Source organism: Schistocerca cancellata, chromosome 5, assembly GCF_023864275.1.
Source record: "Schistocerca cancellata isolate TAMUIC-IGC-003103 chromosome 5, iqSchCanc2.1, whole genome shotgun sequence".
Lineage (NCBI taxonomy): Eukaryota > Metazoa > Arthropoda > Insecta > Orthoptera > Acrididae > Schistocerca > Schistocerca cancellata.
The window spans coordinates 92563106-92582724 of NC_064630.1; the positions used below are offsets into that span (position 1 = coordinate 92563106).

Sequence of the window (19619 nt, forward strand, 5' to 3'; positions counted from 1 at the left end):
AGACGACAGCATCATCCGCAAACAACCCAAGCCTTCTGCTCAGATTGTCTACTAAGTCGTTTATGTGGCTAAGGAAGAGCAGAGGGCCTGTAGCACTATCTCAGGGAATGCCAGAAATCACTTCCGTTTTACTTGATGACTTCCCACCAATTACTAAGAACTATGACCTCTCTGACAGGAAATAACAAATCCAGTCATATAACTGAGATGATATTCTATAAGCACACAATTTGATTACAAACCGCTAGTGAGGTACGTAGCAACACAGAATCAGTTCGAAATCCCTTGTCAATAGCGCTAAACACTTTGTGTGAGTAAAGAACTAGTTGTGTTTATTATTATGCTTTCTCTTTTAGCTGCTCTCTCTTTCCTTCCTCCCCCCCCCTTCCTTTCTCTCTCTCTCTCTCTCTCTCTCTGTCTCTTATACAAACACAGCTTAATTACACACACACACACACACACACACACACACACACACACACACACACACACACACACATATATATATATATATATATATATATATATATATATATATATATATATATATATATATATGAGGGGTGTCCATAAAATAAGGTTCCCAATTTTTGGAAAGTTCAGACTTTAACTTATTTTTCTATGTAGTCGCCACTGAGATCAATACATTTTTGCATGCGGTGTACAATCTTTTGAATGCGCGAGTCAAAAAAATCTGCTGCCAAGCTGCACAGATACCTTCTTCCAGCTCTTCTCTGTCGCCGAAATGTGTTCTATCCAGGTGTTTCTTTATGTCAGGGAAGAGATGGTAGTCACTTGGGGCTAAGTCTGGGCTTTTTTTGGGGGGGGGGGGTGTTTGACAATACCCTATACAATTTTTGCGATGAGCTCACAGGTGGCTTTATCGGCGTGCGGTCGAGCGTTATCCTGATGCAAACGCACCCCCTTGGACAGCATACCCCTCCCCTTGTTTTGAATTGCACGGCGCAATTTTTGCAGTGTCCTGCAGAACCTGGCAGCGTTGATTGTTGTACCAGTGGGAAAGAACTCGCACAACAATACCCCATTTCTGTCCCAAAACACTGTTGCCGACACTTTGCGTTTGTTTGAATTTCCGCGATGTCGGCGACTCTGGGTGCTTCCATCGTTTGAACTGTTCTTTGGTTTTGGGTGTGCGGTAGTGCACCCAAGTCTCGTCTGCAGTGACGATGGATTCAAATGGTTCAAAGGGCTCTGAGCACTATGGGACTTAACTGCTGTGGTCATCAGTCCCCTAGAACTTAGAACTACTTAAACCTAACTAACCTAAGGACATCACCCACATCAAAGCCCAAGGCAGGATTCGAACCTGCGACCATAGCGGTCGCGCGGTTCCAGACTGTAGCGCCGAGAACCGCTCGGCCACCACGGCCGGCGCAGTGACGATGGAGTCGAGGTATTCCTCGCTATGAGTTCCGTGATCTTGAAGAAGTTCTTGGGCCGCTTCAACGCATTGACGTTTGTGGTCTTCAGTCAACATTCTTGGCACCCACCTCGTGCAAACCTTAAGTCGTCGGCACACGGACCGTGCTGTCGAACGTCAACGTTGAGCGTGCCAAGTTCAACGTGCTGCTGAACGCTCAGGAACGATGCGACTTGTGCATACGGTACGTCGGACCCAACGTGGTATACGCGATCGCAACGCACTCCAGCGGCAGTTGAGGGATGTTTCTAGTTCGTAAATCACACTGTTTACTCAACAGCTGCGCGTAAAATTCCCACGTTAGCTGTGTCGCTGCCTTCAAATAGCCTACTCTCATAATACGCAAGTTACAATAATTCTTTTGCCACGAATATGGTGTTTCCCATTATTTTATTGGAACGAATCACACAGTTAACAACGGGTTTTCTAGTGATTCTCTATTTGCTGGTGCTCAGAAACGGCATATATACATATAGGCTTGAAATGAATGCCAATATGGCGCCTCACAACTCTGTACTGAAGGGAGACGGCGTGCTTGTGACGTAGGTGGCGTTGTGCCATCTCATTGGCCAACGCTCAGACGCACGCTCAGAATATCTGACATGCCAGATATTGCTCTGCATGTTCGGAAAGACTCCCGAGTGTGCTATACCACGCTATGACGTCAGAAACTCGGCACGCTCAACGCTCAACGTTCGGATGCACGATCCGTGTGCCGACGGCTTTAGCATACCCTAGATGCTCCGTCAAAATCTTGTCAATAGAGATTTTGCTAATGTCAACAATCATTTCGGAGAGCTCACAAAACGTCACTCTTCGACCTGAGAGCACCGCTGCCTCCAGTTTTGCGACTGTTTCGTCAGAAACAGATGACCGTGCATAACGCTCCTCATCACGGACGTCAATATGCCAGTTCCTGAACTCTCTGCACAATTTGCGCACGTGTTGACTGCGCATTCACTTGTCTCCATAGATTTCGCATAGCTGGGAATGGATTTCTGCCGACGCAATGTTGTTTGCAGACAGGAAACGGATCACCGAGCGCAGCTCACACACGGCGGGCGAAGCGAGGGGGAGATCCATCACGTACGGCTGCCAAGCCATGACTGAGCTCCACAGGCAGCTGGCTAGCGAGGGTATTTGGAATGGGGGAACCAAGGTACACTACAGAATAGCGGGATCCACCGTAACAGCGCTTTTTAGAACTGTAGCGCCATGGCAACCTTATTTTACGTACAACCCTCATATATATATATATATATATATATATATATATATATATATATATATATATATATATATATATAAAAATAGAGGGAAACTTTCCACGTGGGAAAAATATATCTAAAAACAAAGATGATGTGACTTACCAAACGAAAGTGCTGGCAGGTCGATAGACACACAAACATACACACAAAATTCAAGCTTCCGCAACCAACGGTTGCTTCGTCAGGAAAGACGGAAGGAGAGGGAAAGACGAAAGGATGTGGGTTTTAAGGGAGAGGGTAAGGAGTCATTCCAATCCCGGGAGCGGAAAGACTTACCTTAGGGGGAAAAAAGGACAGGTATACACTCGCGTACACACACACATATTCATCCGCACATACACAGACTCATACACACAAGTCTTTGATGGTGCCCGGCCACATCGCACGGCCGACGTCTTTAATTTCCTGAATGAATATGTCGATGATCGTGTGATTGCTTTGGGCTATCCGAAACATACAGGAGGCGGCGTGGATTGGCCTCCCTATTCGCCAGACATGAACCCCTGTGACTTCTTTCTGTGGGGACACTTGAAAGACCAGGTGTACCGCCAGAATCCAGAAACAATTGAACAACTGAAGCAGTACATCTCATCTGCATGTGAAGCCATTCCGCCAGACACGTCGTCAAAGGTTTCGGGTAATTTCATTCAGAGACTACGCCATATTATTGCTACGCATGGTGGATATGTGGAAAATATCGTACTATAGAGTTTCCCAGACCGCAGCGCCATCTGTTGTTGAAAATTGTAACTACTGTAATTTCGAAAGTTTGTCTGCCTGAAAATGTACTGTTGTCCCAAGCATATTGCAACAAACGGTGTATTTCTATCGCTGCTCGTTTAGTTTTTATTGCCGTTTCAAATATACCGGTCATTTTTGAAACACCCTGTATATTTATTTATTTATTTATTTATTCGCACATACAAAAATTCAAGGTGTAAGAGAAGTCATATCAGTTGAGACATGCCACACAGAGACTAATTCCTGCAGCGCATAAGTTAAATGGGGATTGACTAAGTAACGTTTTGGGTGCAGTTAGAAACTGATGTTAGTAATAGAAGGCAGCCTTATTGCATAAATAACAGGGAGTAGCACGTTTCTGAAAAAGAAAATGGACTATATAATTTCCGTAATAACTAATGTGTGTGTGGTTTTTTGTGACTATTGGATTTTCTTGTTTTGAACAAAGACCCTGAGAATTTTTCTCTGCCAACAGTTTTTATGACATTATAGCGTTATATTTGGGTACTAACTGGAGTGTGACAATGATGAATGTTTCCAGTTCAGTGATAGTAATTTGGAATTAACAGAATGTAATCAGTTTGCTATAGAGCTGATACTAGTATGTAGGTATAGACTTATATTGATCCTTGTCTCATGGGTCAAGGCTGAGCTGGTGACCCGTGTCTAAACTATTTTGTTAACAATACATGACATTAATACTTTTTCCACAGATCATGTATACAACATTTTGTAACGATGCAGAATGTGTCAGTTTCACATAAGTTTTCATTACACAATATATACATTACTGTTACTACTTCATATCTATAATAATTCACCGCTTTCTGTGCCAATGTCGGATTTAACCCAGAATAGTGAAGTTGTGTTGTAGCTATGCACTTCACTATTTTATTTGAATTGGGATAGGTTATTAATAATAAATTTCATAAGAGAATATTTGTATTGCGAAGTTACTGTGAATATCCTGAGTTCTTTAAATAAATGTCTGCAAGGTGATCTTGGATACGTTCCAGCTACCAATCTGATTACATGATATTGTGCAATGGAAAATTTTTCTCTTAATGATGGATTGCCCCAAAATATGATGTCATATGAAAGCAGTGAATGAAAATAGGCATAGTAGGCTAATTTACTGACACGTTTATCACCAAAATTTGCAATAACCCTAAAAGCATAAGTAACTGAACCTAACTGTTTCAGCAGATCATCAATGTGTTTCTTCCAGTTCAATTTCTCATCAATGGACACACCCAGAAATTTTGAATATTTTGCCTTATCGACAGACTTCTGTTCAAAATGTTTTCTCAAAATTTAGTGAGAGTCCTTTTTCAGACCACCAATTAATAATTTTCTGAATGACGTTGTTTAAAGTTTCATGAGCTAATTCTCGTTGATTGGGTGTCATTGCTATACTTTTATCATCAGCAAAAAGAGCGTTGCATCTTCATGAATATAGAGTGGCAAGTCATTATTAATACCTATGGGACACCATTCTTGATACCTCCACAGGTCAAGGACTCTACTGATTTTTGAAGACGATCTGTACTGTTAATTTCAACCTTCTGCGTTCTTCCAGTTAAATATGAATTAAACCATTTGTGCACTGTCCCAATCATAGCACAATACTTAAGCTTATCTAGATGAATTTCATGTTTCACAAAGTCAAAAGTCTTAAGAGATCACAAAATATCCCAGTGGGTGATGTTCGGTTATTTAGAGCATTTAATATATGGTCAGTGAAAGCATGTATAGTATTTTCTGTTGAAAAACTTTCTGAAAACCAAACTGACATTTTATTAGTACTCCATTTTTACAAATATGTGAAGCTACTCTTGAATACCTTACTTTCCCAACAATTTTGGATAAAGGTGTCGGAAGTGAGACTTGACAGTAGTTGTTAGCCCTATCTCCTTTTTTATGCAATAGTTTAACAGTAGCATATTTCAGTCTCAATGGAAAAATGTCGTGTTTCTGTGAGCTACTACATATATGGCTGAGAATCTTACTTACCTGTTGGGAGCAAGCTTTTAGTACCCTGCTGTAAATGCCATCAATTCCATGCAAGTTTTTATTTTTGAGTGTATTTATTATTTTCCTAATGTCAGTAGGAAAAATGGGTTGAATTTCCATTTTATCAAGTAGCATAGTTATTGCCTCTTCTCTGCAATACTTCACAAATTATTATTAATAATCAATTTTATGAAGTTGCATAGTTATTGCCTCTTCTCTATAACACGTAAGAAATGATTATTAATAATATTTTCTAGTTCAGACTTTTTGTTAACAAACTTTTCATTAAGTCTGATAGAAATGCAGTTTTCGTGTAATCTCAGTTGCCCAGTTTCTTTTTTAACAATATTCCAAACTGTTTTAATCTTATTATCAGAGGTGCTAATCTCAAAAATAATGCACATAATTCTAGACGTTTTAATAACTTTTCTTAATACAGCACAGTAGGTTTTATAATGTTTGGCCATTTCTGGGTCATTGCTCCTTCTAGCTATAAGATACATTTCCCTTTTCTGTTTACAAGATATTTTTATCCCTTTAGTAAGCCATGGCTTTTTATATGGTTCTTAAAATTATGTTTAACTGTTTTCTTATGAAAACTGTTTCCAAATATACTCACAAAGGTATCAGAAGTAAGTCAAATTTTAAATTAGCATTAGGTTCCACATACACCTCATCCCAACCTATCTGCTGCGAACTTTCTTAAAATTTGCTATTGTTAAATATTTAATTCAGCATGCTATTTTGGATGTTTTACATTACTGTATGGCGCTATGTCATATACTGTAACTAGTTGTGCATCATGATCAGACAGACCATTCTTAATGGGAAAAGTTTTTATTTGATTAAATTTGTCTTGCCTACAAAAACATTATCTATTAGTGTGCTGCTTTTCCATACTACCCGAGCAGAAAATCAGTAGTTGACATCAAACTGAAAGAACCAAGTAATACGTCAAGGTCAAGTTTTCTAGGACTCTACATTGAAAGCCCCACAAACAATAATTTCCTTTCCTGTGTCTGACGGATAGCACTACAAATCTTCCAAGTTTTTAAAAAATAGCTGAAAATGTCCCAATGGAAACTTATACACAGCTACATTTATAAAGGTACCATAATTTAGTTACCATTCACATGCACATGTTTATGTATGTTGCTCCACACAAAATATTTTAGTTTCTAAATTTTTCACAATGTGATAAATTTTTACATATATGGCAACTCCTCCTCTCTCCATAGTGACTCTATTCACATGTGCTGAAAGCTTTTATCCATGTACATTTACCTTTTCCATATCTATGACTATATGATGTTCAGACAGGCATAGCGTATCTAGTCCATCCTCAGTTTCTAAATCTTGTAAACAAACAGGAAGCTAATCTACTTTTTTTTAATCCCCTGGTATTCTGATGCAATATACTAACATCATTTTTCACTGTGATTTTCTGACAATCTTGTGAAATACCAACGTTATTTGTCACTGTACTTTTATGAGGATCTTGTGATATTTTAACATCTCTAGTACCTACCTGTCTGAGCTTCTCATTAAGCTTAATTTCATTCAATGTTAAATCATTAGACACAGATCTTAGCCTAAAAGAGAGGTACTACCATGAGTTTCAGCCCCCACCCCCCTTAAAAGATTTTGCTATCATGCCAGCCAATTTATCCTCCCATTTCCTACTGATATGTAGGCCATGCCTTGTGAACTCCCACCTATCAATAGGTTCAACAGGAACCAAACCTATGACTGACGAAGTAGCCACCTGAAGCAGCTGACCTAATACTAAGGTTTGGGAGTTGACTTACAGTTGCCAATGAATTTTTCCCATGGTGGTATAATTGCCTCAAGTAGTGAGACTACACAACTTATTGCAGCACGAATGTACTGATGATCATCTTCCAAAACCTTCACATATTATTTGGTAGTCATCGTGCCCTCAAGGAATATGATATCGATTATTCTGTGACTGGACATCGCACACCACACAGTCACCTTGTAAGGTGGCAGAATAAATTGTAGGTTCGCAACTTACATGTGACCTTTACAAATCGCAATGAGAAGGTGAAGATGACACCTAACGTAAATCGACAGTTACTAGAACATTTGTCTATCAATATATAATGCAAAAAGGGATGACAGTCAATCGACAGTAATTAACACACCATTCCTATACAATGCAAGTCTTTGAGTGGAAGGTAGGACAGGGAACGCGAGTCGAGTCGCTTTTAGTTTTGAAAAGCAAGCTCCACAACGGCGTAGCGAAGCCACGCTGCGGGAGTTATGCCGGCAATCACTTAAAGGGGTGGCAGGAAAGAGGACAGCGACCCCGGGCCAGATGATTCATGCTGGAGGGCCGCCTGTAGCGAGGACATCGGTACAAGAGCAGAGAAGAAGCTTTAGAAAACTGCATTTCGAAATTCCTATGGGATACGAACAAAAGCAAGTGACGCATTTTCGTCCAGCGTGTGTGACACACAGAAATGTCAATGTACTTTAGGCGTCTAGAAAGGACACAAAACATCCGATTGGCGGAAACTCACTAGGAAGGAGAAAACTACTGAAGTTTCGATGCAGTTTGATAGAAGGGACGTTGCGATTGGTAGAGGGTGTATCTACAAAATAAGAGGAACCCTCCTATTGGTCGAAAAAAGCTGTGACGTGAAAAAGGAGCCCAAGTGGAGGGAGGCAGTTCTGCCATAGAGGACAAGAGAGAACTTTTGAAGGGGGACTCTTCTCTGAAATGGCGTCAAGGACAGAACGGAGCACTTAACGCTCCGCACGATGCAGAGAAGTAATTGGTGTGGACACTGCATTCACAGCAGCTGTACTCCAGCTAAAATTAGCTGTAGCAACGTTTATCTCCAACTGTGGAGAAACGAACCAGCCAAATTAGTTAACTGTTCTTGCGAGAACTGAGAGGGCACTATAATATGCACGCTGCTCCAACCATGCGCGTGTATATCGCCACTTAATAAGACTAGGGCTGAGTACATGTTTTCTCGCATAACGAGAAACATAGGGAAAGTTTCTGCTGGAAAGTTCAGCAAAGGCCAGATTAGTTTTTTAGGAATTTCAGTGGGAGAGAGCGGCCTTGCAGACAGCAACACATCGCAGCTTAAGGTAAATACCGCGTGCAGAGGCGTAAACTATGTTGGTTTACCAGCTTACGTCCACTGTAGACTCGAGCGGCCTTGGGTAATCTTGCGCTCAAATTTGTCACTTGACTAACCATCCACCGTAGACTTGATTGTCTTCCTAAATACACTCCTGGAAATTGAAATAAGAACACCGTGAATTCATTGTCCCAGGAAGGGGAAACTTTATTGACACATTCCTGGGGTCAGATACATCACATGATCACACTGACAGAACCACAGGCACATAGACACAGGCAACAGAGCATGCACAATGTCGGCACTAGTACAGTGTATATCCACCTTTCGCAGCAATGCAGGCTGCTATTCTCCCATGGAGACGATCGTAGAGATGCTGGATGTAGTCCTGTGGAACGGCTTGCCATCCCATTTCCACCTGGCGCCTCAGTTGGACCAGCGTTCGTGCTGGACGTGCAGACCGCGTGAGACGACGCTTCATCCAGTCCCAAACATGCTCAATGGGGGACAGATCCGGAGATCTTGCTGGCCAGGGTAGTTGCCTTACACCTTGTAGAGCACGTTGGGTGGCACGGGATACATGCGGACGTGCATTGTCCTGTTGAAACAGCAAGTTCCCTTGCCGGTCTAGGAATGGTAGAACGATGGGTTCGATGACGGTTTGGATGTACCGTGCACTATTCAGTGTCCCCTCGACGATCACCAGTGGTGTACGGCCAGTGTAGGAGATCGCTCCCCACACCATGATGCCGGGTGTTGGCCCTGTGTGCCTCGGTCGTATGCAGTCCTGATTGTGGCGCTCACCTGCACGGCGCCAAACACGCATACGACCATCATTGGCACCAAGGCAGAAGCGACTCTCATCGCTGAAGACGACACGTCTCCATTCGTCCCTCCATTCACGCCTGTCGCGACACCACTGGAGGCGGGCTGCACGATGTTGGGGCGTGAGCGGAAGACGGCCTAACGGTGTGCGGGACCGTAGCCCAGCTTCATGGAGACGGTTGCGAATGGTCCTCGCCGATACCCCAGGAGCAACAGTGTCCCTAATTTGCTGGGAAGTGGCGGTGCGGTCCCCTACGGCACTGCGTAGGATCCTACGGTCTTGGCGTGCATCCGTGCGTCGCTGCGGTCCGGTCCCAGGTCGACGGGCACGTGCACCTTCCGCCGACCACTGGCGACAACATCGATGTACTGTGGAGACCTCACGCCCCACGTGTTGAGCATTTCGGCGGTACGTCCACCCGGCCTCCCGCATGCCCACTATACGCCCCCGCTCGAAGTCCGTCAACTGCACATACGGTTCACGTCCACGCTGTCGCGGCATGCTACCAGTGTTAAAGACTGCGATGGAGCTCCGTATGCCACGGCAAACTGGCTGACACTGACGGCGGCGGTGCACAAATGCTGCGCAGCTAGCGCCATTCGACGGCCAACACCGCGGTTCCTGGTGTGTCCGCTGTGCCGTGCGTGTGATCATTGCTTGTACAGCCCTCTCGCAGTGTCCGGAGCAAGTATGGTGGGTCTGACACACCGGTGTCAATGTGTTCTTTTTTCCATTTCCAGGAGCGTAGTTCTATAATTGTCACCCTGTATACGGTTTTAACGAGACAGAGGACTCACCAGCGTAGCAGCCACTTCAAGCTACAACTTCATTACGTATTGTGTTAAAGCCCTTATTGGTTGGCCTGGGAGGAAAAATAGCATGGCCAATCAGAGTGATAATTTTTTTTTTTTTTTTTTTTACCTTTGACGTGGCTTGTGATAACATTAAATTCAATCCACGAGCGAAACAGTGCATGAAATTTGCAGTAGGAAACGTGTTTTTTGCTCTAGACTGCAATCCATTCAAATTATTATCAGCAGAATCTTCAGCTCCATCATTAATCTGAGCGATCAGTATTTCATTGCACCCATAGTCGTGTATTACTTGTTGCACAGTTTACATGATACCTTGGATGTTCTGTCACCAGTGCTGTTCATGAATTTTAAAAATATTTTATGGGCTTGGTCTTCGGCTGTGACTTAGTGAAATACTTAGGAGACGTGCGAGAATTTTTTCATGACATTTGTTTTTATCTAGGACTACTGAGACAAAACTGGATTTACCTGCACCCTTCCTGTTTTATACATCACAGTGTTTGGAACGAAAGCTATTACTTCATTCTCTGTTAGATCTGACACCCCTGTAAACACTGAAGAAAGTTCTAATTGATGTTTCAGCTTTTTGCCAAATTCACTAAGGGGTTGTACGTGTTCAACATAATTGCCAGTGTGATGCACGACGTCCTCTGAACGCCATATCTAGCGTTGACAAAAAACAAATAACATCAGTTAAACACTTCATTATCCTTATTTCTTCATCTGAGATTCTCATGTAGTAAATTACGAAGTCTTCTAGTCAGCCACCATGAAACCCATTTGGTTCTTCCTGAACGTATTTTCATTGGCTGTGGTGAATAAATGGCTCAGACCCTGGCTGTGACTTTTGATGGCCTTGTGAACATTAACCGTGACGCAATAACAAACACTATTCCAAAGGGAATTATCATTCATAAGCTTCTGCATATTATGACATCCTGTTAGCCTCTCGTTGCTGCTGTAAAACTATGTATCAAAACGCCGTATTACAGATTGTACCTTAGTTGTGATCTATAATTCACGTGTTTGTGTACCCTGGTACGTTATGTTCCCGTTATCTTGGACACTGCAGGTCGCATAGTTGTGCAGCAGAACCCCACAGACTTCAGCGTCATTCCACTATTGTCCTGCTTGGGTTTCCATACTTCCTCTGTTAACCATTAGGATACACACTGATCTTGGCTTGCTTACCTTTCCGTCAGCTGTAGCATACCAAAGCGATACTTACACTGAAGCGCCAAAGAAACTGGTATAGGCATGCGTTTTCAAATGCCGAGATATATAAACCGGCTAATACGGTGGTGGGGTCGGCAACGCCTATATAAGACAAGAAGTGTCTGGCGCCGTTGTTAGATTGGTTGCTGCTGCTACAATGGCCGTTTATCAAGATTTAAGTGAGTTTGAACGTGGTTTTATAGTGGGCGCACGAACGATGGGACACAGCATCTCTGAGATTGCGATGAAGTGGGGATTTTCCCGTACGACCATTCCACGAGTGTGCCGTGAATATCAGGAACCCGGTAAAAAAAAAAAAAAAAAAAAAAAAAAAAAAAAAAAAAAAAAAAAAGGTTCAAATGGCTCTGAGCACTATGGGACTTAACTTCTGAGGTCATCAGTCCCGCCGGCCGAAGTGGCCGAGAGGTTCTAGGCGCTACAGTCTAGAGCCGCGCGGTTCGCAGGTTCGAATCCTGCCTCGGGCATGGATTTGTGTGATGTCCTTAGGTTAGTTAGGTTTAAGTAGTTCTAAGTTCTGGGGGACTGATGACCTCAGCAGTTAGGTCCCATAGTGCTCTGAGCCATCTGAAACATTCATCAGTCCCCTAGAACTTAGACCTACTTAAACCTAACTAACCTAAGGACATTACACGCAACCATGCCCGAGGCAGGATTCGAACCTGTGACCGTAGCGGTCTCGCGGTTCCAGACTCTAGCGCCTAGAACTGGTCGGCCACACCGGCCGGCTGCGACGACGGGGGAATGACTTCTACGACTCCTATCGTATACTCTTGGGCAATATCGCGACATGCTGTACTGTGACATGGCCGCCTTAAGGGATACCATGCTATGTTACGGTATAAATTCTGCACAACCCGGCCGGCGAACCCGGTAAAACACCAGATCTCCTACATCGCTGCGGCCGGAAAAAGATCCTGCAACAATGGGACCAACGACGACTGAAGAGAATCGCTCAACGTGACAGAAGTGCAACCCTTTCGCAAACTGGTGCAGATTTCAGTACTGGGCCATCAACAAGTGTCAGCGTGCGAATCATTTAACGAAACATCATTGATATGGGCATTTGGAGCCGAAGGCCCACTCGCATACCTTTGGTGACTGCACGACACAAAGCTTTACGCCTCCCGTGCGCCCGTCAACACCGACACTGAATTGTTAAAGACTGGAAACATGTTGCCTGGTCGGACGAGTCTCGTTTCAAATTGTATCGAGCAGATGAACGTGTACGGTTATGGAAACAACCTCATGAATCCATGCATGCTGCATGTCAGCATTTAGGTATTTCATAATGAAGTCTATCAAGAATCTTTCAGATTACTTGGTTGTTAGAAAACATATTTACTATAAAAAATAGGTATCGCAGGAGAAGGTAGAATTTACAGTAAAACTACAAAACTCTGGGCTCGGGCTTGGAGAACAAAATGATGACAGGCTGCCGTATCATCATGTATCAACAGCTTCATTCCATTTGGTGCCCTAAGCTCCCACATGAAACCTTGGAAGCCATGGTTCAAGACAATAAAGTGGATATAGTATTTATTGACTTCGAAAAAGCATTTGACACAGTAAGTGAAGGTGAGATTCTGGGGTCTAGCAGTTGACGGGCCAATCAAGGCCGACTTACTGTTGAGTTTCTCTGCCAACGGCGTCACTGGATGTAGTATAGAGGGGTATATGGTCAGCACACGTATCTCCTGGTGGATATGGGATTTCTTGAGCTTGGAGCAGCTACTAATCGGTTGCATAACACCTAAGTTGGCCTCATGAGGCTGAGTGCATCCTGTACCAGTCCCCACGAAGGCAAAATCACTGGCAGGACCGGGAATCGAGCCCAGGTTCTCCATGCGGCAGCCAGCTGCTCTGACCATTCAACAACAGAGCGGACATTTGGCTTGGTACCACAGCCATATTTATTAACTTAAGCATGATTATATGAGGCATCATATGAAGTTTGTGACCGGACAGGAAATTTCTTGTTTGGGAGAATGCAACATGTTAGCTTGGTTATATAGTCATAAACAGAAACAGAAGTAACTTCGGGGGTATCCTGGGTAAGTGGGTTGTGGCACTCCTGTCCATATTGTATATTAATGGCCTAGCAGTCCACCCCCTTAGCTGAATGGTCAGCAAGTCTGACTGTCATGAAGTGGGCCCAGGTTCATTTCCCATCCTGGTCAGAGCTTTTCTCCACTCAGGGACTGGGTGTCGTATTTTCATTATCATCATCATCATCATCGACATGCATGCCACCCAATGTGGCGTCAATTGAAAAGACCTGCAACTTGACAGCCGAACTTCCTCAGGTGGGAACTACCAGCCATCAAGGCCATATGGTCATTACCTATCAGATAATATTAACAGTACATCAGGCTTTTCGTAGATGAGCAACATGAAAAACAGCTGCATAAATATTCAGTTACTTCTTGATAAGCTACCAAACTGGTGCAAAGATTGACAACTTACCTCCAATGTTCAGAAAAGTAAAGTCATACAGTTCACAACATGCAGGAAAGTTATATCTTATGACTACAAAGTCAATGACTCAACATTGGAATCAGTTAACTCTTACAAGTACCTGGGTGAAACAATTTGTGGGGATATGAAACAGAATGATAACACAGGCCCAGAAGTAGGTAAAACAGGTGATGGACTTTGATTCATTGGCAGGATACTGGGAAAATGCAATAAGTCTACAAAGGAAATTGATTACAAAACACTTGTGTGACCCAACAAGAATATTGTTCAAATATGTGTGAGCCATACCAAATAGCGCTAACAAGGGATACCCAATACGATGAAAAGTAGCACTTGATTCAGGGATAGCATCACAGAAAAAACTAGAATTGCAAGACGCTTGAAGATAAACGCTAATTACTCCATGAAAGCCAACATAAAAGTGTTTTAGGAACCAGAATCGAGTGAAGAAATTAGAGATATTCATGAAACCTCTACACATCACTCCTGTAGGGATGGCGAAGACAATATTACATATATATATATATATATATATATATATATATATATATATATATATATATATATATATATATATATACACAAAACTGTTTCCAGCTGTAACACCACTGTCATCTTTAGCAGCCAACTGCTACACTCTGTACTTGCACTACTTTAAAATCTTTGATCCTACAAAAATTTCACAGCGTACATATTTTCTTTTTACCTGACGATTGCAGAGCAGCCCAAAACCAGTTAGCAAAATAATAATTATTTAAATAAAAATGGAATTCAAATATACCACTTTTTTTAAATAGGACTTCAAAGTATAAAATAATTTCTCCTAGCTCCTTATAGATTCATAACCCCATATAGACAGTTATAAAAATTTGTAACTATGAATTTTTAATAGCTGTGAAAATACTTGTACGATTTTAAAAGAACAACATGTGACACATGCAATACATAACTGATGCATCGGTTGTTCACCTCCTTACTACGAGGGTCGTTCAATAAGTACTGCCCCACATTATTTTTTTTAAAAAAGCCATTAATATATATATAGATCAATGTCCTTGTTGGTGCTTCACATTTGATGTTTATTCTGCTCGCCGGTGAAGTTTCGAACCTTTCTGGCAGATGGCAGAGCCGTAGTACAGCGTCAAAGTGGCGTCTACACACGACTCTCGTTGCAAACAGCGTGCTGTTATTGAATTCTAGTGTGCAGAAAAACAAACCGTGCTGAACATCCATAAACGTTTTTGTGTAGTGTATGGCGATGCTACAGTTTATAGGAGTACAGTTGGGCGATGGGAAAAGAAAGTTACATGCAGAAACGGAGCTCCATGGTCAGCCACGCTCGGAACATCCTGTCACGGACATGCTGAATCTTTCGGATGTCATATTCGTGACGACCAGCACATCGTAACTCAACAATGGGCTCTACAGTTGTCGGTCAGCATTAGAAGTGCGTTTGCAATGATCGAGACTGTCGGATATTCAAAGAGGTGCTCATGATGGGTTCACGAATGCTCACAGTGGACTACAAGATTCAAAGTAAGTCCATTTCATGTGAATGGTTGGAGCGTTTTGAGACTGACGGGGAGGCCTTTCTGTCACAGATCATTACGGGGGCGAAAGCTGGTTGCAACACTTTGCGCCTGAAACAAAAAGGCAGTCCACAGAGAGGCATCATCCTCATTCACCGCAAAAGAAGAAATTCCAGACAACCCACTCCGCCAGAAGAGTCATGGTGACAGCCTTGTGGGAGTGTGATGGCGTCATTCTCGAGAATGTGATGCCAAGAGTGTCAACCATGAATTCAGAGGCATACGTGAAGACTCTGAACAACTCAAGAACCGCCTCTGTGTTCGATCGGACAAGAATCCAGCAGAAATCTTGCTCCAGCAAGACAATGCCTGCCCACACACAAGTCTGAGAACCAAGGAACAAACCGCCAAATTGGGTTGGACGTCATTGCCTCATCCACCCTACAATCCAGACCTGGCACCATTGGACCTCCATCTCTATGGGCCACTTACAGATTCTCTACAGGAAATACACTTTGAAGGTGACGAAAGTTCAGTCACACAGTGAAAACATGGTTACGCATACAGGGCAAGAACTTTTACCAGTAGGGAATAAGTGCTCTTCCACAAAGTTGGCGTACAGCTATAGAATGTGATGGAGACTATGTAGAAATATAGGACATGTACAAGACATGTTGATGTTCATTGTCATCAAATTCTTACTCTTAACAATAAATAAGTTCTGAGATAAAAATGTGAGGCATTACTTATTGAATAACCCTCATATTGCACAACTTACTTTTTGATGCACGAATTGTTAACTTCCTTTCTATTATCCACTGCAGGAACCCCATGTGTTTCATTTTAAATTTTACGAATATGTTCATAGCTATTAAAAAGTTTTCAGGAGTATTTGTGCGGGGTCAGGAGTCTCTACGGGGCTAGGAGAAATTAACATATATTAAAAATTCATTTTTATTTAAGTAATTATCTTCAGCTTTTTTGTCTTTGAAATTTTTAAATCGATTTCTAAGATTTTGATGAGATTACAACAGAGACATGTGGTAAATTTCCGGTTTATTTCAGTTTCTCTTCACCTGATTCTAACAATATAGTGCTACCTGCTACGTACAACTCGTGAAGAGACCGTGGAGACAAAAATTAGAGAGATTTGAGTTCATATCGGGGCTTACCAACAATAGTTCTTCCCGCAAACCATTTGCGGCTGAAACAGGAAAAGGGGGAAATGGCAGTGATACACAAAGACCCTCCGCCACATACCAGACAATACAGTATATTAATAATGCATTCTTATCCAGTTCTCTAGGTCATTGGGAAGTTAGTTTAAAATCGGTTACAAGATTTGTACTGAACAGGCAGACTGACAAGAAAGTGATCTAATAAAAAACGCGGTAATAAATATTGTAGAATCTTACACCAGTGTAGCGTATTTTTTCATCCACAAGAACGAAAATGTTACATAAAACCACAAAACGAAACAGAGAGAGTTATGTCGCAGACCACAATTTGTAGGTATTGAAGGGAATATGTTTGGCACTCTGCTCCTTCAGCCTTTCTTAGCTTTCCAAATTTTGGAGCTGTGACCTCACAATTAACTATAGCTGGGGTTACAAACGATGAAGGTCGAGTTTAGGCTTGTTCCGTGTACCTACGTCTCTTGTTCCTCGACAGCCAATGAGCATTGAATGGGCGCTTTGTTGTGAAATGCGAGCATTAAAAGTGATCGTGAATGTAGTGAACTTTTGCTGCATTTGTTGCAAGTTGTCGTCTCTGATGGCGGTGGTAACTGACAGATTCTACATAACGAGTGAGACAAAATCTGCAGGACACAGCTTTCTTCATGTGCAAAGCACGTATTACGTGTGCCTCAACTGTCGCTTGGAAGTGGTAACAATGCAGTCCGCGTCCGTGCCTCGATCTATGCGAACTGCCGCCACCGTTAGTGAAGCGGACTATAGCTTTTCATAATCAACGGCCCTGACGAGACCGAACGCGCGCCGTTCTACTCCAACAACAAAACAATTGCCAGGGACAGTGATTACTCCTTCCTGCGGCACTTGCTTGGCAGCGACGTACGGCGTTCTCTGTGTGCTAGTTCAAGAGCGCGATCAGCTGTCGCTCTTATTCCTGAGAACAAACCATGCGGAATCCTAGAAGAGTTCTTGGAGCGAGTGACAGGTCATCTGTGTAATGCATCCCAGACATTCTCTAGAAAACTCAGATTTATCTACCAGAGCAGCTCGATACTGGCAAGTGAAATGCCTTGTCTTGTCTTGTCTGTATTAACAAATACTACTTCACTTGATGGTATTCTTTCATATAGCTACTAACTGCGATGTCGTGTTCGATCTGGTGTGAACAGCTGGGATCAGTGCAGCCAGCCAGTTCAGCGCACCCCCCCCCCCCCCGTCATCCCCGCCCCCCCTCCCCCCCCCCCCCTCACACACACACAAGTACAGGTAACGTATCGTTTGCTCACCTGCGCTGCAGCATGCGCGGCTGACGGAGCCAAAGACGACGAAGTGACGCGGGCTGCTACCAGAGTCCGCCGCTTCCGCTGACTGGTCGTGGCAGCACCAGCTGCGCTGTGCCGCTAATCCTCCCGACAACAGCTGACTGTCGCCGGGGCAATGGAACCACCAGCTGCAGCGCCGCTCCCTCTTACACAACCTGCGGGTCGAAGAAGGATCCGTAGTACCTACAATCTCGCTAAATGACACAACACGTACAAAACAAATCAATATTTTATAAGTTCCTCACAGACTTCACATCAGGACTCGATTTATAGCCCTGCCTGTAGCGGACAACACTCGAGTAAACACCAGTGCGAGCACACTCCATGATCGCAAAGCTTTGACCTGTCACATCAGGTGATTCGAAATTAACCTCGTAAGTGGGTATGTTTCGTACGTGCTTCTCTGGCTCAGTGGGTAATTTCCTCCATCGCTGGCTGACACAATCGTGCCACGTAATGTGCTGACCTATGAAAAAGTTTCTTTATTGGTTTTAGTTTAAGGACCAAAACTAAAGTGGATTAGGATCCAATATACAGCATTAAAGGAGAGGGCGAAATTTTATTTTCACGGAAATACAGGTCGTTTTCTGTGTTTCAAAACATGGTGGTGTACAGAGAGGAATTCACATTCTGCACACCAATAACTCGTTTCGACGGCCTCTTCTCCTGCTTACTCTAGACTTCCTTTATGGCCTTTTCTTCGTTGTGCCCGACAAAAATTCTGTAAAATAACTTACTATAAGACGAGTCTCTTTCGATGTTCGAGGCAGGCGTTCAATTGATGACCCTTGTTGTGGAGAGGACATGACCACTCTTCCCCAGAGATTAATTACGAATTTACAGCGGTGTGCATTAAAGTATATAACGTCCAATAAATGGCGAAAACTCTTCTGATAGTTTGCTGCTGCTCGTCATTTGGCAGCTTCGCAGCTGGATATCGCCCCATTCCACGCCTACCATATACCTTTTCTAATCCTTGGCAATACCCCGGTTTTGGTCGATGCCATTCTTTGAATAAATTTCTTGAAATCTATCGTCATTGAACGTGCTGATAACCACGACGAAAAAAATTAAAATAAAAATACCTTGTTTTTAATTGTAACTGTATAAGTAGGGCTAAAAAACTGTGTTGATTTATGTTAACACTAATCATGTCTACATACCCTGTAAACTGACTTGTTCCACAGCATTTCGATAAAAGATAACATCATTACAAGGAGAGCTTCGTCTTTCCCTGCTTACAAAAAATTATTTCTAAGTAACTGTGCTAGATACAGCTATGGTTTGGTTCAAATGGCTCTGAGCACTATGGGACTTAACATCTATGGTCATCAGTCCCCTAGAACTTAGAACTACTTAAACCTAACTAACCTAAGGACATCAAACAACACCCAGTCATCACGAGGCAGAGAAAGCTATGGTTTCTTGAAAATGGTAGCATTAAGTAACAAATGTTTATATGGATATATTTCCACATGTCTGCGCGTTTTTGACACATGGTAGCTTAACCCGTGTAGTTTTTTATGGATACACTTCTACAAGTGCGATGACAGCAGTTTTTACAGTTTTTAATTTTACTTTTTTTTGAGGAAATTGCGTTTTCTAGCCCTATATGATAAATCAGTGTATTCTTTTATTTTTACA

At 42.7% G+C, this 19619-nt stretch overlaps 1 protein-coding gene across 1 annotated transcript in view; it reads right to left on the reverse strand.

The window, feature by feature from the left end:
• LOC126189022 (H(+)/Cl(-) exchange transporter 4) overlaps positions 1–19619 on the reverse strand; it is a 163247-nt gene that overhangs the window by 46951 nt on the left and 96677 nt on the right. Inside the window, exon 2 of the mRNA XM_049930843.1 lies at positions 17940–18130. The gene's annotated coding sequence lies outside the window, so the exon portion shown is untranslated. The remainder of the gene's footprint in view (positions 1–17939; positions 18131–19619) is intronic.